The sequence below is a fragment of the Nycticebus coucang genome, chromosome 6 (assembly GCF_027406575.1).
Source record: "Nycticebus coucang isolate mNycCou1 chromosome 6, mNycCou1.pri, whole genome shotgun sequence".
NCBI classification, from domain to species: Eukaryota; Metazoa; Chordata; class Mammalia; order Primates; family Lorisidae; genus Nycticebus; species Nycticebus coucang.
The window spans coordinates 70,853,419-70,876,270 of record NC_069785.1 but is presented as its reverse complement, the minus strand read 5'-3'; the positions used below and the strand labels follow the sequence as shown (position 1 = coordinate 70,876,270).

The window sequence follows — 22,852 nt, the reverse complement described above, 5'->3', positions numbered from 1 at the left end:
CTTATTGATTTACATGAGGAAACTAATTCAGAAAAGCCATATAACTACTAAGTAGCAGTCAGAATTCAAACCCAGCTATGTCTATTCTAAAGCCCATGCTCTTTCCACTAAACTATTAAGGACAGAGATGAACATGTATTAGTGGCTCTCACTCCACATACAAGGCAGACTAAAAATCCAGGAATTCAATCCACATGCCATAATATGTGAGGCTGCCGTAAAGAAATCTACTTAACTTTGTTTAGCCCGTGTTCATAAACTCACTTGGTCACTTTTTCTCCTTTTTAGCCCATCTACTAAGAGGCTACCAACAGAAAATTCTCATCTATACCAATCCTCCCATTTAAAAGTGATGAAAAATGGAATCCAGAGAGAAGAAATGATTTACCCAAGATCACACAGATAATAATATTTACAGCAGAATCCTAAAAAACTTCACCACCCCTGACAAGGTAATGTTAGGATGGAAAGACATGTGTAAGCTTACCATATGCTCTATATTTCCCCAATTGATTCCCTCACTTCATACCAAATACCAACACAGAAAAGGCTATGCTACCTTCCTAACCAATCCTGCAGAAGTTTTCTCAGGCAGCAAAACAAATATTATTTTAAAAAAATAAAATAGCAAAAAGAAAAATGGAGAACTTTATAAGCAATATAGGTGGTTAATCAAAGAAATATGAGCCCTTTCCCTACTTCTGTGGCATGGAAAACTGTTTCCTGAAGTTCCAGCTTTTGTCAGCCTTTATCCATTAGACCTATTTTTACTCACTATTTGTATTGGCAATTTTCTTATCTGTATTTTAGCACTTATCCTACTGTATTATAATTTTCTATTTATGCAAGTGATTTTCTAACTAGACTCATGTTCTCTAGGACATATAACCATGTTAACCTCAGCATCTAGGACTAGGTCCTGACAATAGTAGAAATTTATCAAACTGCCTAGACAATAAATGAATAAATGAATGAATGCAGAAAAGGGATACCAGAAGAAAGGATGGGAGGTAAAATCTACAGGGATAAGTTATCCATACGAATGCCCAAATTCTTATGCTCCATGGAGGCATGAAAAGTTACAGCGAACCTTAGAAACAAATTCTACCCCAAATCCTGTAAATACTTCTTTTTAGATGTTATTAGAGATTATAAATAATTACTAACCATAATATCAGCAGGATATCGATTTCTCCCTATTGACCTAAGGGTCCTAAAGAATATAAAACAGTTTGGGGGGGTTTATTTTATTTTTTATTATTTATTTAGAGACAGAGTCTCACTATGTCACCCTGGGTAGAGTGCTATGGCGTCACAGCTCACAGCAACCTTAAACTCCGGGACTTAAAGCAATTCTCTTGTGTCAGCCTCCCAAGTAGCTGGGACTACAAGCACCCGTCACAACACCTGGCTATTTCTGTTCTTGTCATAGTTGTCATTGTTGTTCAGCTGGCCTGGGCCGTGTTTAAACCCACCGCCCTCGGTGTATGTGGCTGGCGCAGTAACCACTGTGTTATGGGAGTTGCGCCTTTTTTTTTTTTTTTTTTGAGACAGAGTCTCACTATGTCGCCCTGGGTAGAGTGGTGTGGCGTCACAGCTCACAGCAACCTCAAGCTCTTCGGCTTAAGTGTTCTCTTGCCTCAGCCTCCCAAGTAGCTGGGACTACAGGCGCCTGCCACAACACCCGGCTATTTTTTGGTTGGAGTTGTCATTGTTCGGCAGGCCCAGGCTAGGTTTAAACCCATCAGCTCAAAATTGGGTCCGTGGCTGGTGCCTAGTTGCTGAGCTACAAGCGCTAAGCCTTTATTTTTTAATTTTGAGATAGAGTCTCACTCTGTTGCCCTGGGTAGAGTCCAACCTCAACTCTTGGTCTCAAGTAAGCCTCCTGTCTCAGACTCCCTAGTAGCTGGGATGACAGACACCGGCCACAACATCCAGCTAATTTTTCTATTTTTTTTTTTTTTTTTTTTAGTAGAGACAAGGTCTCACTCTTACTCAGGCTGCTCCTGAACTACTGAGCTCAAGCAATCCACCTGCCTTAGCCTCCCAGAGTGCTAGGATTACAGGCATGAGACACTACCCACAACCCTAAGGTTTTTATTACTTATTTTAAAAGGAACAGGGTCTTCAAACAAAAATGCACTCAAGATTCTGCTTTTTAACACAAAGCTTCAAGGATTACAGGTTAAAAATAAATTTAAGTTGGGTGGCACCTGTGGCTCAGTCGGTAAGGCGCCGGCCCCATATACCGAGGGTGGTGGGTTCAAACCCGGCCCCGGCCAAACTGCAACCAAAAAATAGCCGGGCGTTGTGGCGGGCGCCTGTAATCCCAGCTACTCGGGAGGCTGAGGCAAGAGAATCGCTTAAGCCCAGGAGTTGGACGTTGCTGTGAGCTGTGTGAGGCCACGGCACTCTACCGAGGGCCATAAAGTGAGACTCTGTCTCTACAAAAAAAAAAAATAAAATAAAATAAATTTAAGTTGACATTGGTCAAACATACTTCATTTTATATAAAAAAAAGTATAAGGGCGGCGCCTGTGGCTCAGCGAGTAGGATGCCAGCCCCATATACTGAAGGTGGCGGGTTCAAACCCAGCCCTGGCCAAAAACTGCAAAAAAAAAGTATAAATTTTAGAGAGAATTGTTTTTCCATTTCAATTCTACACCATTCTCCTTAATCAAAAACAACCTAAATTGATTACCATAAACTCTTCATTGATGACAGCTTTTGTCCTTACTCTATAGGGTACAAAGATTTAAATAAAGGATACGTATATTATTTTTCTATTTTTGTGCAAGAATACATCAACAATTCACATAAAATAAAATCTCATTTCATGGTCCACAGAAAGTCAGTGACACAACAATAAATTTGACAGATCTCGATTATATTTTTGACTGTCTCTGAAAAAAAAGCAACAGTAGCATCAATAGCAATATTTGGTACATAGTTGATATCCAAATGGTAACTGCTATTAGCAAGCCAAAGTTTTTGGGTTTTTTTTCCTTAAATAAGATTCATCATTAATTGTGACAATTAAGAAGCAGATACTGCCCTTGGGCATCACCTGTGGCTCAGTGGGTAGGGCGCCGGCCCCATATACCAAGAGTGGCGGGTTCGAACCCAGCCCTGGCCAAACTGCAACAAAAAACAGTAGGGCATTGTGGTGGGTGCCTGTAGTCCCAACCACTCGGGAGGCTGAGGCAAAAGAATCGCCTAAGCCCAAGAGCTGGAGGTTACTGTGAGCTGTGCCGCCATGGCATTCTACCGAGGGCAACAAAGTGAGACTCTGACTCAAAAAAAAAAAAGAAGCAGATACTGTCCTTATTTCTCATATGGAGAAATAGGCTTAATAAAGTTAATAAACTTGTTGAATGTCTACTCCAAACGGATTTACTTTCACACTATAACAAACCACATGCCTTTTAATTGGGAAACAAAAATCTATCAGAAGATTAATTAATTCATTTAACATTTAATCTCCATTTCAAGTATCAACATTTGGCTTATAAAAGTTGGTGATTAAGACAAGAACAGAGTATATTTAGATTCAAATTAACCACTGCACTTTATAAACAGATACAATGAAAAATCAGGTGGTCTCCACTGCTACTATTGGAGCAGCTGTTGCATAACAGGCACGCAATATTTTAAAAAATGAATTGAAAGAATGGGATGGGAAACACTGAAACATCTGAAGCATCAATCAACAGAAAAGAGAAAGATGGAGAGAATTCAATCCACAATGAAAAGTGTTGACAACATCAACAAAAACTAAACATTGAGATGTTGCAATGAAATATATTTTAATCTGTCATGTGTTTATAACTCTCCATTTCTGGCTCGGTGCCTTGGCGCCTGTAGCTCAGCAGCTAGGGCGCCAGCGACATACACCGGAGCTGGCGAGTTCGAATCCAGTCCGGGCCTGCCAAACAACAATAACTATAACCAAAAAATAGCCAGGTGTTGTGGCAGGCACCTGTAGTCCTAGCTACTTGGGAGGCTGAGGCAAGAGAATGGCTTAAGCCCAAGAGTTTGAGGTTGCTGTGAGCTGTGACACCATAGCACTCTACCGAAGACGACATAATGAGACTCTGTCTCAAAAAAAAAAAAAAAAAAAAAAAAAACCTCTCCGTTTGTTAGAACTGTTAACAAAATGAATATTTACAATTAAAGATGACATCAACCCCTACTACCATTAGAAATCATTGCGGCGCCTGTGGCTCAGTGAGTAGGGCGCCGGCCCCATATGCCGAGGGTGGCGGGTTCAAACCCAGCCCCGGCCAAACTGCAACAAAAAAATAGCCGGGCGTTGTGGCGGGCGCCTGTAGTCCCAGCTGCTCGGGAGGCTGAGGCAAGAGAATCGCGTAAGCCCGAGAGTTAGAGGTTGCTGTGAGCCGTGTGACGCCACGGCACTCTACCCGAGGGCGGTACAGTGAAACTCTGTCTCTACAAAAAAAAAAAAAAAAGAAATCATTACTTCCTGGGCATTTTCATATGATTTCTGCTGCGTCTACAACCTCAAATAACATAGTTCTTAGGATCCTAGAGGATTCAGAATTCCTGAGAAGTATATATACTCTCTACAGAAGAGCATTCTGTGAAAGGCATTTTCTTAAAATTAAATATTTTAACCTGCAGTTATGCACACAATATAAAAAGCCAAATAATTTCACATCCAATTTTTAAGTATCTTCAGGTGTTTTTAGGTATTTTTTCTGTCATTTTTCACTATATTCTATATAGTAGATCAATAAATAACCACTTCTAATTTTTTCCATTTAGGAATTTACTGACTTCCCATTATAAAAGATAATGGTTTAGCTCTGTTACATCCCCTTTTCCCCATCTTTCCATTATAATGTTTAGTTGAAGCAACTGTAAGTACTTATATTATTTTACTATGGCTGTGAATAATTTTCACAGAGCAGCCAAAAGTACCATCAGAATCTCTTTCTTTCTTGTGTAACTTTGCTTTCTTTACAGTTAATAACTGTACCATTTTTCCATTTGCTTGGTTTCCTATGTGCCTATTGCTAATTCATCTGCACCCCCTGCTAAAAGTCTAACTTTTCTCTCAGTACAGTCACATACATCAGGTAAATCTGTTTTAATTGCTTTCTTAAAGACATACTTCCTGGAGTCCTCCATCTTGTTCCAACTTGGACCATAGACTCTCTAGGCATGTTTCACAATTATGGATATGAAATTTCCCTTTAACACAGCGGTTCTCAACCTGTGGGTCATGGCCCACAGGAACTGTATTAAAGGTCCGTGGTTGAGAACCACTGCTTTAACATATCCTGGAAATTCCCTTGTCTCTCTTCTATATTGGGATCCCCTGTTTCAGTATCTCACTACTTCCTCTTTCTTGGTTTTTTGTTTTCAATGGGATATTTTCTCTGGTAGCTTTCTGAGAAAGGGAACAGAGGTACTTTTGTTTGTATTCCTTGCATTGTTTTTCAAATCTGCATTTACCTTTATCATGAGCTGTTTTCTATTTGCTGAATTTTTTTCCTCTTTCTCCTACATTTTGTTATTACTGTTCATAGATATGGTATCTTTTCTCTTTGATAACATAAACTGAACAGTGAAGTTTTCTTTTGCTCCCTGCATCATCTCTATAACCTCTGAGTTCTTTTGTGCTTTTTGCTTTAGTCTCTTGCCTTTCATGCTGGATGCTTTCCTTAAAGGAAAGGGAATATTTACCTGTGCATTCACATTTAAGAGTAAGATAATAAAAAGACAACTAGAAGATCTGGGTGAATGTGCAGATCAGAGTACTTCATTCTAGAATGATCAGGCAGGACTTTAGCTGTTTCATTTGGATTCCCTTTTTTTCCTTTTATCTGATCACTTTTGACAGAGAAGAATATACCAATCTCCTGCTTTGGTGGTATAAGGTTGACTTCTAGTATTTTCAGGGCAGAGTGGGGGGGACAGGGAAAGAGAAAAAGGAGGTCCTCACCATTCAGTAACTAGACATTTCACTCAATCCCTTTTCAGATACGTAAAACTTTACAAAAACATACATGTATATTTATGTAAACACTACCCCAATCACAGAGGCAGGGACCATATTCTAAAAAGGATAAACACAGACAATATTCAAGCAACATCAGTAAGCAGACAGTATTTTTTTCAATTAAATAGAAAGTGCCAGTTTTACTGTCTCATTAGCATGACCTTACATTATTAAAGGTCATATCTAAATTGTGGATAAGAACTAGGAACTTCCTGTTGAACAACATAATTACTCTTGTTCACACATCCCACAGCAGTGGTTTACAGGATTAGTCAGAAAGCTGACTCTATATAATTATGAGTCTTTATCTGGTATCGATTTACAACCAATTGCAAATCAGAATGAATTCTTGAAGAGAGATAAAATAGGCATTTTAAAATGTCACAATATTTCATTTATACTTTTGCTTTCTATCCACAAAGGCAAATGAATAATCAAAAATTCTAGGGCTGCATATGTTAAAGCCTGCACAGTACAACAAAAACATTTCAGTCATTATTTTCAAAGTCAGATTCTCCATCTAATAGGGCTGACTTTCAGATCATTGCTAATCGTTCTCATTAGAAGTAGTTAATAAGCAGCTGTGAGCAATTTGTCAACAATGCCTAGTTCAACCAGAAAACCTCGTTAGACAGTTTCTACTCAAAGCAGCAAATGAAGTTGGTTATATACTTCCCCATAATCTTGTTCCACCCAATTTCTCATCTTTTATTTATTTCTCAGCATACCTGGAATATGATTACTCCTTTTCCTAATTATTTTCCCTCCTCTCCTAGTCTCTATTCCATCATACTGATTGCACTAAACTCCCACAAAATGAGAAAGTATTGTGATTATGCATAAATGAAGATTCTATTCTCTTTTAACTTAACACTGTTGAAATGGTGTACTATAGCTTCCATTTCTAATAGACAATTTAAACATCATCCCTTTTATGTACTACCACATCCCATGAAGCATATAAGGATATCCTTCTAGATAACAACTTGAATATCAAAAATAACAAATGCAATTTAGAATGTTTTAAAATTTGAATACAATATTTTTCCTAATAAAAGTTTAATTTTAAAATTTAGAGTTTAAAATTCTAACACATTTCCAAACTTTTTATGCAGAGGCAAAAAATAGGCTTTTATTTAAGTAGAAGGCTGCTCTGCACACAGATGTTCAATAAAAGCTTTCTGGATCAATGCACAAGCCCTAAATAAGTATGTAGAGACAAGAGAATACAGGAACAATGATGACACAGAGAGAAGCTAAGTCTTCAAAGACATATATAATCATCACACTAATTCAATTCTCAAAAGTTACTAAAGCACATATACCATAGGTACATGTGCTAGGGACATGTACAATATAATGGTACCAGCTTATATAGGACTTTGATTACTGACTTGGCCACTAATTCACCAAATTACAATCTTAAAAGACCTGTTTTCTCACTTCACAAAATGAGGAATTAACTAGAGTTCCCCTTAAAATTTCAAAATTCTATAATGCTGTAACTCTATTAAATAAAATCTTTCTTCTGATCTTCCTACTCTTCTATAGTTGAGGAAATATAATCCATGTAGTTAGTGAAATCTTTCTATATTAGCAATGTTTTCAACTGTAATTTTAAGTGTCATTTACATGTGTTAATAAAGTAAAAATGATGATAAAACCTAGCATGCAAGTATGTTAAATGCTTATAATGTGCCAGTTACATACTAATTACAGTAAATATAATTATCTTATTTAACCCTCACACAGACCCATGAGACAGAGTATAATCCCTACTGTATAGCATGTCTCAGAAGTCACCACATATACGGAAAATGGGAAATTAGAGTAAATGTAACTTTTTTTTTTTTTTTGCGACACAGTCTCACTATGTCACCCTGGGTAGAGTGCTATGGCATTACAGCTCACAGCAACCTCAATCTCTTGGGCTTAAGCAATTCTCTTGCCTCAGCCTCCCAAGTAGCTGAGACTACAGGCGCATGCCATAACGCCTAGCTATTTTTCAGTTGTAGTTGTCATTGTTGTTTGGCAGGCCCAGACTGGATTTGAACCCACCAGCTCTGGTGTATGTGGCTGGCATCCTAGCAGTTGAGCCACAGGCACCAAGCCAGTAAATGTAATTTTATTTACGAAATATTAATTATAAAATTTTATGGGCGGCGCCTGTGGCTCAGTGAGTAGGGCGCCGGTCCCATATGCCAAGGGTGGCGGGTTCAAACCCAGCCCCCACCAAACTGCAACAAAAAAATAGCCGGGCGTTGTGGCGGGCGCCTACAGTCCCAGCTGCTTGGGAGGTTGAGGAAAGAGAATCGCGTGAGCCCAAGAGTTAGAGGTTGCTGTGAGCCGTGTGACATCATGGCATCATGGCACAGTTGAGACTCTGTCTCTACAAAAAAAAAAAATTTTACAAAGAGGTGTCCAACATGTAGAGAATACTTTGCAAATATTTTATAATAAATTATCTTATAAATAAAGGTACATTTAGCTGCAATTTCCCATTTTCCTTATTATGGTGACATTGGGGATATCCTGTATGAATAAGAAAACTGATGCTAAACCTGAAGTCAAGAGTAAATAAGTGATAGAGACAGGACACAAACCTGATCTGACTCCACAGCTCATAACTACTAACCAATACAGGCATCTTATCACAAAGCTCGGTCAGGGCAAATTATGTCTTAAACACTGAGACGGGGCCAGAAAATGGGTGACAGGAGACACTCAATGACAGCTGAGGAATTTAGACTGCACAGTGTGAGCAGGCAGTACAAGAAATATATATTTGGGAGCTAATAAAAATAGTGCTTGAGGGGCTCGGTGCCCGTAACACAGTGGTTATGGCGCCAGCCACATACACTGAGGCTGGCGGGTTCAAACCTCGGCCCGAACCAGCTAACCGAAAATGACAACTGCAACAAGAAAATAGCCAGGCATTGTGGCAGGCACCTGTAGTCCCAGCTACTTGGGAGGCTGAAGCAAGAGAATCGCTTAAGCAACTTTGAGGTTGCTATGAGCTGTGATGCCACAGCACTCAACAGAGGGTGACATAGTGAGACACTCTCTCTCAAAAAAAAAAAAAATAGTGCTTGAAGAAGTTACAATAGGATGGATGAAACAAGGAAAAACTGAGAAATAAGACTTCTAGCTAAAAGATAAGGCAACAAACAGGAATTCTTTACCTACATGCAGGGTAAGAAGGAATTGTGACAGCAGAAATAAGAGGAAATAGGATCATGAGATAACTGCAAAGAAAAACTGCAGGTCATGTTCAGTATTCAAGGAACAAGTGGGTCTTTTAAAACTTAATGCTGTACTTGACCATGATAATAATCATCACTCAACTTTCAAATGAAATCTAGAATTTAGAAATAATAAAGCCAGGTACCATGGTTTATATCTGTAATCCCAGTTACTCAGGAGCCTGGGGCAGGAGTATGAGACCAGCCTGGGCAATATAGTGAGACCCATCTCTGAAACAATTTAAAAAATTAGGCATTGGGGTGGGTAGTGCACACATATAGTCTCAGCTATTCAGGAGGCTGAGGTGGGAGGATTATTCGAACCTAGTTCATGACCAGCCTGGTGATACAGTGAGACCTCCAAGGTGGTGGTGGTGGTAGTAGTAGTAGTGGAAAAAGAAGGGAAGAGGATGACGAGGAGGTAGAGGAGGAGCTTTAAGAAATTTTAAGTCGGCTCAGCGCCTGTGGCTCAAGCGGCTAAGGCGCCAGCCACATACGCCTGAGCTGGCAGGTTCGAATCCAACCCAGGCCTGCCAAAACAACAATGATGACTGCAACCAAAAAATGTTGTGGCAGGCGCCTATAGCCCCAGCTACTTGGGAGGCAGAGGCAGGAGAATCGCTTGAGCCCAGGAGTTGGAGGTTGCTGTGAGCTGTTATGCCACAGCACTCTACCCAGGGCAACAGCTTGAGGCTCTGTCTCAAAAAAAAGAAAATAAAATAAATTTTAAGTCTATCAAATTCTAAAAGATTGACTATTCTTTCCTAACTCCTGCCAACCAAAAACAAACAAAACAATGCATTTGCAGCTGGAGATATCATCTTGTTTAAGTTTTAGAAAAAAAGCAAAGAAGGAAAAACACCTGCAGTACTAAGATAGAAAGCAGAAAAGCCTAAAAGGACGAAGAGACATGTAATATATCAAAAAGGGAAAAAGAATGTATCCTTATTACTACACAAAGTCTTTCAATTATAGCCTTTGGTTTGGGTCCCAGAACAAAGACTAAAGTAAAATCCAGACAGGGATGGTATCAAGAGAAATCTTCCAGAGTTGACAGGTGTAGCAAGTAGTGCAGCTCAGATTCCAAAGTCAGATGCCAACGTCCACGCAGAGTACCAACAACTACAGATAACTATTAGATAATTTGAAAATAATGTTTTTGCGGTAGGGCACCGGCCCCATGTACCGAGGGTGACGGGTTCAAACCTGGCCCCGGCCAGACTGCAACCAAAAAATAGCCGGGCGTTGTGGCGGGCACCTGTAGTCCCAGCTACTCGGGAGGCTGAAGCAAGAGAATCGCTTAAGCTCAGGAGTTGGAGGTTGCTGTGAGCTGTGTGAGGCCACAGCACTCTACCGAGGGCCATAAAGTAAGACTCTGTCTCTACAAAAAAAAAAAAAAAAGAAAGAAAATGTTTTTGAAAATAACAATAATAGCAATAGATAACATAAAATAGAACTTCAAAGATCTTCTTATACAACCCTCCATGCAATATATGAAGTTTTAATGTAACCTTTACTGATGGTTTCCCAGCTTCTGCTAAAACACAACTAAGAGTTCATAACCTTTTATTTTATTTATTTTTTTGAGACAGAGTCTATGTCACCCTCAGTAGAGTGCCATGGCATCACAGCTCACAGCAACCTCCAACTCCTGGGCTTAAGTGATTCTCTTGCCTCAGCCTCCCAAGTAGCTGGGACTACAGGCACCTGCCACAACACCCAGCTATTTTTTCATTGCAGTTGTCATTGTTGTTTAGCTAGCCTGGGCCAGGTTCGAACCCGCCAGCTTGGTGTATGGGGCTGGCACCATAACTACTGTGCTACGGGTGTCAAGCCAGTTCATAACCTTTTAGAGTAGCCTATATTATTGAAAAGCTCTATCAATTGAAATTTTCCTTCAATTTCCATCCAATGCCCAATGGTGCTAAAATTTCATCCTCTTAGTATACCCGAATCTATAAGATAAGGTCTTTGATGTGTTGCCCAGGCTGGACCACAGAGGACTCATCATAGCTTACCGCAACCTCAAACTCAAACTCCTGGGCTCAAGCAATCCTCTTACCTAGCCCTGCAAGTAGCTGGGACTACAGGCATGCACCACCATGACAGCTAAATTTCTTTTTTTTGAGATACAGTCTTACTTTGTCACCCCAGGTTGAGTACTACAATGTCATAGCTCACAGCAACCTCTAACTCTTAAGCTCAAGCAATCTCCTGCCTCAGCCTCCCAAGTAGCTGGGACTATAGGCACCTGCCTCACAATGCCAAGCTATTTTTTAGAGATGGGGGTCTCACTCTTGCTCAGGCTGGTCTTGAACTCCTGAACTCAAGCAATCCACCCACTTCAGCCTCCCAGAGTGTTAGGATTACAGGCATGAGACACCGTACTCAGCCTCCAGCTAATTTTTTGGAAGGACAGGATCAGTATTATTGCCCAGGCTACTCTTTAACTCTTAGCCTCAACTAATCCTCCTGCCTCAGCCTCCCAAAGTGCTAGAATTACAGGTAGTGAGCTGCCCTGGGATCTGTTCTTAAACTGCATACTAATGGGTTGGGGGGGGCATCAGAGATTTGTTTTCGTATGTCCCTGATACCCCCTCCCACTGGTTTGCAATCAGGCAGCTCTTTTCCTTCAATTAGCCAGGCTTGTCCCACTCCTGGTCATTGTTCTCTGAGTATTGTGCAGTCCACAGTACTCAGGAGTATATGAAATAATCCAGATACGGTCTCACTAGTCTCAAATAGAACAGTATTACTATCCCCCTTATTATGAACATGATATTTCTACCAATATAACCTAAAAAGGCATTCACGTTGTAGGTCAGTTGGTTTGTCTTATTTGAGCAAAAGAGGTATGTATGTGGTATGTATTACTCTTTTGCTTCAGAAGGAGGGCTGCATCAACATCCCATTGCTTAGAAGCCTAAAGTTAACTAAAACCTTTATTTGATCTTTTTCACATGAACTACTACAGTAACAAGTTAAACCACCTCAGACTCTAATATAAATTTTTGTTGTTGTTGTTGCAGCAGTTTGGCTGGGGGCCAGGTTCGAACCTGCCACCCTTGGTATATGGGGATAGTGCCCTACCCCCTGAGCCACAGGCACCGCCCTCTAATATAAATTTTTTTAATTTAAAAGAACTTAATATAATTGGTGGGACCACACCTACGGTCCATCTTACAAGGGTACATGTGAAATTTGCTAAATGTAGAATATAAATGTCTTAACACAATAACTAAGAAAATGCCACGAAGGCTATGTTAACCAGTTTGATGAAAGTATTTCAAATTGTATATAAAACCAGCACATTACCCCATGATTGCATTAATGTACACATCTATAATTTAATTAAAAAAACTTAATATTTAGTGTTGTTAAACTTTTAATTCTTTCAGTGCTTCATTCTGGCCTTTCAAAATCCTTTCAAAACACTGTATCCTACACCTCTGTATTGTGCACTTACCACACAGTGTGGTAAACTGCTGGCTCACTAGTTTGTGTCCTCCCCTAGACTTACAGCTTTCAAGGACAAGCACTTATCTCCGTTTACCCTATGCTAAGTATAGTTCATGACACCTAGTAAGTGCCTACAAGACAATGACAATAATGAACTAATTCCTCTTGATTCTGTCACCTAACATCTAACATTACATGCCTATAACCCTAACACTCTGGGAGGCTCTTGCCCAGTCTGTGCCATCTAAAAAATTTGAGAGTTTAAATATTCACCCACATCATCCTAAACAACTTGGGATATTATAGGACCAACTCCATAGGGTCCTATGGCACATCATAAGAGATACTCCCCCTCTAGGTAAGAGTAAGAACACACATAAGATTATTCAAGTACTTGTGATTCAGATGACTATTTCCCCAGGATTAACCAATCTTTTTTTTTTTTTTTTAATGTTCTTCCTTTGGCAATTCTCTCTCCCATTGCCTCCCCAGTTCCTTTGGCAATTCTCTTTCCCATTGCCTCCCCAGTTCCTTTGGCAATTCTCTCTCCCATTGCCTCCCCAGTTCCTTTGGCAATTCTCTCTCCCATTGCCTCCCCAGTTCCTTTGGCAATTCTCTCTCCCATTGCCTCCCCAGTTCCTTTGGCAATTCTCTCTCCCATTGCCTCCCCAGTTCCTTTGGCAATTCTCTTTTTCATTGCCTCCCCAGTTCCTTTGGCAATTCTCTTTTTCATTGCCTCCCCAGTTCCTTTGGCAATTCTCTCTCCCATTGCCTCCCCAGTTCCTTTGGCAATTCTCTCTCCCATTGCCTCCCCAGTTCCTTTGGCAATTCTCTCTCCCATTGCCTCCCCAGTTCCTTTGGCAATTCTCTTTTTCATTGCCTCCCCAGTTCCTTTGGCAATTCTCTTTCCCATTGCCTCCCCAGTTCCTTTGGCAATTCTCTCTCCCATTGCCTCCCCAGTTCCTTTGGCAATTCTCTCTCCCATTGCCTCCCCAGTTCCTTTGGCAATTCTCTCTCCCATTGCCTCCCCAGTTCCTTTGGCAATTCTCTCTCCCATTGCCTCCCCAGTTCCTTTGGCAATTCTCTCTCCCATTGCCTCCCCAGTTCCTTTGGCAATTCTCTCTCCCATTGCCTCCCCAGTTCCTTTGGCAATTCTCTCTCCCATTGCCTCCCCAGTTCCTTTGGCAATTCTCTCTCCCATTGCCTCCCCAGTTCCTTTGGCAATTCTCTCTCCCATTGCCTCCCCAGTTCCTTTGGCAATTCTCTCTCCCATTGCCTCCCCAGTTCCTTTGGCAATTCTCTCTCCCATTGCCTCCCCAGTTCCTTTGGCAATTCTCTCTCCCATTGCCTCCCCAGTTCCTTTGGCAATTCTCTCTCCCATTGCCTCCCCAGTTCCTTTGGCAATTCTCTCTCCCATTGCCTCCCCAGTTCCTTTGGCAATTCTCTCTCCCATTGCCTCCCCAGTTCCTTTGGCAATTCTCTTTTTCATTGCCTCCCCAGTTCCTTTGGCAATTCTCTCTCCCATTGCCTCCCCAGTTCCTTTGGCAATTCTCTTTTTCATTGCCTCCCCAGTTCCTTTGGCAATTCTCTCTCCCATTGCCTCCCCAGTTCCTTTGGCAATTCTCTTTCCCATTGCCTCCCCAGTTCCTTTGGCAATTCTCTCTCCCATTGCCTCCCCAGTTCCTTTGGCAATTCTCTCTCCCATTGCCTCCCCAGTTCCTTTGGCAATTCTCTCTCCCATTGCCTCCCCAGTTCCTTTGGCAATTCTCTCTCCCATTGCCTCCCCAGTTCCTTTGGCAATTCTCTTTTTCATTGCCTCCCCAGTTCCTTTGGCAATTCTCTCTCCCATTGCCTCCCCAGTTCCTTTGGCAATTCTCTCTCCCATTGCCTCCCCAGTTCCTTTGGCAATTCTCTTTTTCATTGCCTCCCCAGTTCCTTTGGCAATTCTCTCTCCCATTGCCTCCCCAGTTCCTTTGGCAATTCTCTCTCCCATTGCCTCCCCAGTTCCTTTGGCAATTCTCTTTTTCATTGCCTCCCCAGTTCCTTTGGCAATTCTCTCTCCCATTGCCTCCCCAGTTCCTTTGGCAATTCTCTCTCCCATTGCCTCCCCAGTTCCTTTGGCAATTCTCTCTCCCATTGCCTCCCCAGTTCCTTTGGCAATTCTCTTTTTCATTGCCTCCCCAGTTCCTTTGGCAATTCTCTTTCCCATTGCCTCCCCAGTTCCTTTGGCAATTCTCTCTCCCATTGCCTCCCCAGTTCCTTTGGCAATTCTCTCTCCCATTGCCTCCCCAGTTCCTTTGGCAATTCTCTCTCCCATTGCCTCCCCAGTTCCTTTGGCAATTCTCTCTCCCATTGCCTCCCCAGTTCCTTTGGCAATTCTCTCTCCCATTGCCTCCCCAGTTCCTTTGGCAATTCTCTCTCCCATTGCCTCCCCAGTTCCTTTGGCAATTCTCTCTCCCATTGCCTCCCCAGTTCCTTTGGCAATTCTCTCTCCCATTGCCTCCCCAGTTCCTTTGGCAATTCTCTCTCCCATTGCCTCCCCAGTTCCTTTGGCAATTCTCTCTCCCATTGCCTCCCCAGTTCCTTTGGCAATTCTCTCTCCCATTGCCTCCCCAGTTCCTTTGGCAATTCTCTCTCCCATTGCCTCCCCAGTTCCTTTGGCAATTCTCTCTCCCATTGCCTCCCCAGTTCCTTTGGCAATTCTCTCTCCCATTGCCTCCCCAGTTCCTTTGGCAATTCTCTTTCCCATTGCCTCCCCAGTTCCTTTGGCAATTCTCTCTCCCATTGCCTCCCCAGTTCCTTTGGCAATTCTCTCTCCCATTGCCTCCCCAGTTCCTTTGGCAATTCTCTCTCCCATTGCCTCCCCAGTTCCTTTGGCAATTCTCTCTCCCATTGCCTCCCCAGTTCCTTTGGCAATTCTCTCTCCCATTGCCTCCCCAGTTCCTTTGGCAATTCTCTCTCCCATTGCCTCCCCAGTTCCTTTGGCAATTCTCTCTCCCATTGCCTCCCCAGTTCCTTTGGCAATTCTCTTTTTCATTGCCTCCCCAGTTCCTTTGGCAATTCTCTCTCCCATTGCCTCCCCAGTTCCTTTGGCAATTCTCTCTCCCATTGCCTCCCCAGTTCCTTTGGCAATTCTCTTTTTCATTGCCTCCCCAGTTCCTTTGGCAATTCTCTCTCCCATTGCCTCCCCAGTTCCTTTGGCAATTCTCTCTCCCATTGCCTCCCCAGTTCCTTTGGCAATTCTCTTTTTCATTGCCTCCCCAGTTCCTTTGGCAATTCTCTCTCCCATTGCCTCCCCAGTTCCTTTGGCAATTCTCTTTTTCATTGCCTCCCCAGTTCCTTTGGCAATTCTCTCTCCCATTGCCTCCCCAGTTCCTTTGGCAATTCTCTCTCCCATTGCCTCCCCAGTTCCTTTGGCAATTCTCTCTCCCATTGCCTCCCCAGTTCCTTTGGCAATTCTCTTTTTCATTGCCTCCCCAGTTCCTTTGGCAATTCTCTCTCCCATTGCCTCCCCAGTTCCTTTGGCAATTCTCTCTCCCATTGCCTCCCCAGTTCCTTTGGCAATTCTCTCTCCCATTGCCTCCCCAGTTCCTTTGGCAATTCTCTCTCCCATTGCCTCCCCAGTTCCTTTGGCAATTCTCTCTCCCATTGCCTCCCCAGTTCCTTTGGCAATTCTCTCTCCCATTGCCTCCCCAGTTCCTTTGGCAATTCTCTCTCCCATTGCCTCCCCAGTTCCTTTGGCAATTCTCTCTCCCATTGCCTCCCCAGTTCCTTTGGCAATTCTCTCTCCCATTGCCTCCCCAGTTCCTTTGGCAATTCTCTCTCCCATTGCCTCCCCAGTTCCTTTGGCAATTCTCTCTCCCATTGCCTCCCCAGTTCCTTTGGCAATTCTCTCTCCCATTGCCTCCCCAGTTCCTTTGGCAATTCTCTCTCCCATTGCCTCCCCAGTTCCTTTGGCAATTCTCTCTCCCATTGCCTCCCCAGTTCCTTTGGCAATTCTCTCTCCCATTGCCTCCCCAGTTCCTTTGGCAATTCTCTTTTTCATTGCCTCCCCAGTTCCTTTGGCAATTCTCTCTCCCATTGCCTCCCCAGTTCCTTTGGCAATTCTCTCTCCCATTGCCTCCCCAGTTCCTTTGGCAATTCTCTCTCCCATTGCCTCCCCAGTTCCTTTGGCAATTCTCTTTTTCATTGCCTCCCCAGTTCCTTTGGCAATTCTCTCTCCCATTGCCTCCCCAGTTCCTTTGGCAATTCTCTCTCCCATTGCCTCCCCAGTTCCTTTGGCAATTCTCTCTCCCATTGCCTCCCCAGTTCCTTTGGCAATTCTCTCTCCCATTGCCTCCCCAGTTCCTTTGGCAATTCTCTCTCCCATTGCCTCCCCAGTTCCTTTGGCAATTCTCTCTCCCATTGCCTCCCCAGTTCCTTTGGCAATTCTCTCTCCCATTGCCTCCCCAGTTCCTTTGGCAATTCTCTCTCCCATTGCCTCCCCAGTTCCTTTGGCAATTCTCTCTCCCATTGCCTCCCCAGTTCCTTTGGCAATTCTCTCTCCCATTGCCTCCCCAGTTCCTTTGGCAATTCTCTCTCCCATTGCCTCCCCAGTTCCTTTGGCAATTCTCTCTCCCATTGCCTCCCCAGTTCCTTTGGCAATTCTCTCTCCCATTGCCTCCCCAGTTCCTTTGGCAATTCTCTCTCCCATTGCCTCCCCAGTTCCTTTGGCAATTCTCTCTCCCATTGCCTCCCCAGTTCCTTTGGCAATTCTCTCTCCCATTGCCTCCCCAGTTCCTTTGGCAATTCTCTCTCCCATTGCCTCCCCAGTTCCTTTGGCAATTCTCTCTCCCATTGCCTCCCCAGTTCCTTTGGCAATTCTCTCTCCCATTGCCTCCCCAGTTCCTTTGGCAATTCTCTCTCCCATTGCCTCCCCAGTTCCTTTGGCAATTCTCTCTCCCATTGCCTCCCCAGTTCCTTTGGCAATTCTCTCTCCCATTGCCTCCCCAGTTCCTTTGGCAATTCTCTCTCCCATTGCCTCCCCAGTTCCTTTGGCAATTCTCTCTCCCATTGCCTCCCCAGTTCCTTTGGCAATTCTCTCTCCCATTGCCTCCCCAGTTCCTTTGGCAATTCTCTCTCCCATTGCCTCCCCAGTTCCTTTGGCAATTCTCTCTCCCATTGCCTCCCCAGTTCCTTTGGCAATTCTCTCTCCCATTGCCTCCCCAGTTCCTTTGGCAATTCTCTCTCCCATTGCCTCCCCAGTTCCTTTGGCAATTCTCTCTCCCATTGCCTCCCCAGTTCCTTTGGCAATTCTCTCTCCCATTGCCTCCCCAGTTCCTTTGGCAATTCTCTCTCCCATTGCCTCCCCAGTTCCTTTGGCAATTCTCTCTCCCATTGCCTCCCCAGTTCCTTTGGCAATTCTCTCTCCCATTGCCTCCCCAGTTCCTTTGGCAATTCTCTCTCCCATTGCCTCCCCAGTTCCTTTGGCAATTCTCTCTCCCATTGCCTCCCCAGTTCCTTTGGCAATTCTCTCTCCCATTGCCTCCCCAGTTCCTTTGGCAATTCTCTCTCCCATTGCCTCCCCAGTTCCTTTGGCAATTCTCTCTCCCATTGCCTCCCCAGTTCCTTTGGCAATTCTCTCTCCCATTGCCTCCCCAGTTCCTTTGGCAATTCTCTCTCCCATTGCCTCCCCAGTTCCTTTGGCAATTCTCTCTCCCATTGCCTCCCCAGTTCCTTTGGCAATTCTCTCTCCCATTGCCTCCCCAGTTCCTTTGGCAATTCTCTCTCCCATTGCCTCCCCAGTTCCTTTGGCAATTCTCTCTCCCATTGCCTCCCCAGTTCCTTTGGCAATTCTCTCTCCCATTGCCTCCCCAGTTCCTTTGGCAATTCTCTCTCCCATTGCCTCCCCAGTTCCTTTGGCAATTCTCTCTCCCATTGCCTCCCCAGTTCCTTTGGCAATTCTCTCTCCCATTGCCTCCCCAGTTCCTTTGGCAATTCTCTTTTTCATTGCCTCCCCAGTTCCTTTGGCAATTCTCTTTCCCATTGCCTCCCCAGTTCCTTTGGCAATTCTCTTTTTCATTGCCTCCCCAGTTCCTTTGGCAATTCTCTTTCCCATTGCCTCCCCAGTTCCTTTGGCAATTCTCTCTCCCATTGCCTCCCCAGTTCCTTTGGCAATTCTCTCTCCCATTGCCTCCCCAGTTCCTTTGGCAATTCTCTCTCCCATTGCCTCCCCAGTTCCTTTGGCAATTCTCTCTCCCATTGCCTCCCCAGTTCCTTTGGCAATTCTCTCTCCCATTGCCTCCCCAGTTCCTTTGGCAATTCTCTTTTTCATTGCCTCCCCAGTTCCTTTGGCAATTCTCTTTCCCATTGCCTCCCCAGTTCCTTTGGCAATTCTCTCTCCCATTGCCTCCCCAGTTCCTTTGGCAATTCTCTCTCCCATTGCCTCCCCAGTTCCTTTGGCAATTCTCTCTCCCATTGCCTCCCCAGTTCCTTTGGCAATTCTCTCTCCCATTGCCTCCCCAGTTCCTTTGGCAATTCTCTTTTTCATTGCCTCCCCAGTTCCTTTGGCAATTCTCTTTCCCATTGCCTCCCCAGTTCCTTTGGCAATTCTCTCTCCCATTGCCTCCCCAGTTCCTTTGGCAATTCTCTTTTTCATTGCCTCCCCAGTTCCTTTGGCAATTCTCTCTCCCATTGCCTCCCCAGTTCCTTTGGCAATTCTCTTTTTCATTGCCTCCCCAGTTCCTTTGGCAATTCTCTTTCCCATTGCCTCCCCAGTTCCTTTGGCAATTCTCTTTTTCATTGCCTCCCCAGTTCCTTTGGCAATTCTCTTTCCCATTGCCTCCCCAGTTCCTTTGGCAATTCTCTTTCCCATTGCCTCCCCAGTTCCTTTGGCAATTCTCTCTCCCATTGCCTCCCCAGTTCCTTTGGCAATTCTCTTTCCCATTGCCTCCCCAGTTCCTTTGGCAATTCTCTCTCCCATTGCCTCCCCAGTTCCTTTGGCAATTCTCTTTCCCATTGCCTCCCCAGTTCCTTTGGCAATTCTCTTTCCCATTGCCTCCCCAGTTCCTTTGGCAATTCTCTTTCCCATTGCCTCCCCAGTAGCTGGGATTACAGACGCCCACCACAACGTCCGGCTGTTTTTGACATGAGTAGAGATGGGGTCTTACTCTGGCTCACTGCTGCTCATACTGGTCTTGAACTTCTGAGCTCAGGCCTCAGGATTCACGAACCTCGGCCTCAGGATTCACCAATCTTAAGGTAATTATTCAATAAACATCATTCAGAGTGCTCAAGAAAGATAATTAAGGTTATTATATTTTAGTCCTGATTTCTTAAGTTTTAGAGAAAAACAAGTTAAAAAAAAAAAAGATCCACACTAATGTTCTAAAAGCGCTAGGAATGATTTCTCACTAAAAATACAGAGACATGATAAAAAGAAAAAAAGAGGCTATAGGAAAAAGCTATTCACATCTTGCAATGACAGTCTGCCTAAAGATTTAGGAATTATAAACTTAGAGATGGCACTGTCCAAGTATCTTTTCACATCAAAAACCCATTAATAACACCCCTTCCTTTTCTAGAATGAACACTTTCATTTGGTTATTCTAGTTATAGATAACAGAAACAATTTCACAACAAAAGCATCATTTTACATAAAGTAAAATTGCTAACCTACTGCAAAACTTAACGTATCTTCCAAATGATTATGATTAAAATTTACACGCAAAGTTACTACAGTAGTAAAAGTTAAAAAAATTCATATATTCTCTTCAGAAATTCCATTCATGAACATAAAAGTACATTTCAAGGTGAGGTTCATGAAACCATATTACACACTCTTCCTGTAATTTATGGAAGAGAAGATAAGCTACTCATTGTAAGGCCAAAAACCCTAACCGTATATACCTTTTAGCATCCATGTGAACATACCCAGAACATAAACAACAACAACAAAAGAAAACAGAAGAAAAAAGAGAAACAAAAAAAACACCGCTAAAAGCTACAAAAAAGGAAGGAGTAATTTTAAAAAAGCAAAGTACAAAAATAGGGAAAGAAACGATTATTGTGTTTAAAGGATAATTCGTAAACTAGCCAACAAAAGAAAGAAATGATCTCTGGTTATAGTTTCTCAAAAAGGCTTCTATTTTTTAGTCATTATAGAGTGAAACAAAATATGAGTTTATCATAATCAAAAAGAACAATTAGTGGAAATTCATTCTTTTTCTTTTGAGACAAGAGTCTCACTCTGTCGCCCAGGATAGAATGCCAAGGCCTTGGCACAGCTTACAGTAATGTCAAACTCCGGGGCTGAAGCACTCCTCCTGCCTCAGCTTACCCCTGTCGCTGGGATGACAGGTGCCACCATACTGCCACAACACCCAACTAATTTTTCTGTTTTGTTTTTTAGTAGAGACAGGAGTCTCACTCTTACTCAGGCTGGTCTTGAACTCCTAAATTCAAGGAATCCTCCTGCCTTGCCCCCCCAGAGTGCTAGTATTACAGGCGTGAATCATCACACCTGGGCCTTAATACCATTCCTGACACATATAACTAAGCAAATTCCAGACCATTTCTCCAAATATTCAATGAAGCCAACGTTCTTAAAAATTCAAAAATGCTCTTAATTCATAATCTAAAAAGCATTTTCTATTTGAAGTCAAAACATAAGTATAGTGTGACAGAAGAAAAACAATACTTGTCATTGACTCTTAAGTCTGAAATGATTAAGAGGGGAAAAAAATAAAATAAGTGATTGAAAAGGAAGAAAGGGAGGTATATGTTCCTTGAAAGAAATAATCTTAAAAAAGCCTTTTCAAATCCTGCTCAGTAAGTTAGTATTTAATCCCCGAAGTTCTCCTAGAAACAAAACTGCAGTATTTTCAAGGCAACATAACTGAGGTTTTATTTTCAAACTTCTAAATTTACTTATTTTAATAGCCATCTAGAGAGCATTAACAGAAATCCCAAAATAGAACTTACCTATAGCTCCTAACAGTGCCTTCCCTTCTCAAATCATAAACACATTAAAGGTCCCAAGAATAGCCAGGCCTGGTGGCTCTCGCTTGTAATCCTATAGCACTGTGGGAGGCCAAGGCAGATGGACTGCTTGAACTTTGCCTGAGCAAAAAGGGAGTCCCCATCTCTACTAAAAATCAGAAAAACTGAGGCAAGAGGATGGCTTGAGTTGGAGTTGCTGTGAGCTATGACGCTACGGCACTCTACCCAGCTCGACAGCTTGAGACTCTGTCACAAAAAATAAATTAAAAAAAAAAGGTCACAAGAAATCCAGTAGAAAGAAAAGTTGTTAATCCAATGTCATATAAATCTACGTGGCCACAAAATTCTTTACTATTATCATTGTTTAATCTATTATCTCATTTATTAGCAATTCACAGAAGGATTCTTGAAAAAATTATGAGAACTTCAAGTTTTCTAGGAGTTCCCCTTTATGCCTGTTATTCCAGCAAAATTATTGAAAACACCCTCTTCCACTCTTAAAAGTGTTCCTATTTCGATAATAAATTATATGATCACTCTAGAATTAATACAAGGGCAAACATACTATAAGAATTATGATCTCAAATTTCAAGTTAATATGCCTATGTTACTGCATTCAGTTAAAATGTTATATAGATGATTAACCTCAATCTCTTCTCAAATTTCTGAAAGAATTCTTCACTAGCACTTGCATACGTATTTTCAAAACACTAGTGACATCAGGGCATGGTGGATCACGCCTAAAATCCCAGCACTCTGGGGGGCTGAGGCTGGTGGATTGCCTGAGCTCAGGAGTTTGAAACCAGCCTGAGCTAGATAGAGCAAGACCCTGTCTCTAAAAATTGCCAGGCGTTGTGGAGGGCACCTGTAGTCCCAGCTATTCGGGAGGCTAAGGCAAGAGAATCACTTGAGTCCAAGGGTTTGAAGTTGCTGTGAGCTATGATGCCATAGCACTCTATTGAGGGCAAGAAAGTAAAACTCTGTATCAAAAAACAAACAAACAAAAAAACCACCATGGACTACTGAGCTCTCACTATTTTAATTCATGAACCAAATAGATTTACACAGTGAAGTATAACTGTAACTAATTAAAAAGCCCATTATAGGCAGGGAATGGTGGCTCACACCTGTAATCTCAACACCTGGG

General features: G+C 42.7%; 1 protein-coding gene across 4 annotated transcripts in view; it reads right to left on the bottom strand.

Annotated features, from left to right (window-relative positions):
• PIAS1 (protein inhibitor of activated STAT 1) overlaps positions 1 to 22,852 on the bottom strand; it is a 169,615-nt gene that overhangs the window by 123,994 nt on the left and 22,769 nt on the right. The gene's annotated exons all lie outside the window — the stretch shown is intronic.